The following is a 972-nucleotide window of genomic DNA, read 5'->3' as shown; positions in this document are numbered from 1 at the left end:
GCCCTCCTAGGACAGGCTTTCTCTGATCTTACTACCTGTTACCACTATTTCTCAAAGCTCTCTGATAGAGGTCCAGGGAGAAGGGCCTGCAATGAGCAAACACCTCTGTGGGTCCTTGGTTTCTGAGGATTGTATACTCCCATACTCGCTCACAATTGGCCTTTAACGCTTGAATTTCACTTTAAGTCACTCTACTCACACACACAGTGACTCCATCTTCCACCTGTCAGCAGACAGTCCGCCAGGGTTCATGTCCCATCTCTCCTCCACAGGGCCCGTCTTCCTTCAGACTTCAGGGTAATTGCCCTGCAACCTCTTTGAATGAATCAGAAAAAGTCATGAAACTGGGAATAATCCAGATTCTTCTTCCAGAAAGGGTGGCTGTAATTTCTTAGAGACTTCTACATCCCAGGAGAAGCCAGAAGTCACCCCAGGCATTCTGAGAGACCGTTTTCAGGTGACACTTCAGGGACTCACTCCAAAGTGGTCACTGCTTGGCCCTGATGTGGTCCAGGCCGCAGAGAGGGTTCATATGAGTTGCTGGAAGAGATGGCCCCAGGGAGGGGCCTGGAAGGATAACACGTAAGCTGAAGAAAGCAGTGTAGACCTGTGGGAGGGCCAGTAAGGGCCAGGCAGCCATGCCACATGTTGCCATGCCCCGGCCCCCTCTTTCCCACTCTAGGACATCCTCAGTCTGTGTCGCCTCCATCTCTACAGGCAGCTCCGCATGGAGGAGGGGGACACGGCACTCTGGTCCCCCACATCCTCTCACTGGAGTTGTAGGTGGCCCAGAGGCATGGAGCAATGCAGCAGCCCCCTCAGCACCTCCCAGGGCCCAGCCCGCTCCACTCTGCATGTCCAGAGGTCAAGTCAGAACGGCCAGAGCACCTTCCTGCCAATGGTGCCCACTGTCTTCATCCTTCTCTCACTGAGGAGGATGACTTTATTTCAGCACAAGACAAAGACATTGAC

The sequence above is a fragment of the Ovis canadensis genome, chromosome 14 (assembly GCF_042477335.2).
Source record: "Ovis canadensis isolate MfBH-ARS-UI-01 breed Bighorn chromosome 14, ARS-UI_OviCan_v2, whole genome shotgun sequence".
Lineage (NCBI taxonomy): Eukaryota > Metazoa > Chordata > Mammalia > Artiodactyla > Bovidae > Ovis > Ovis canadensis.
The sequence above is the reverse complement of the archived record's forward strand: the minus strand, read 5'-3'. Positions refer to the sequence as shown.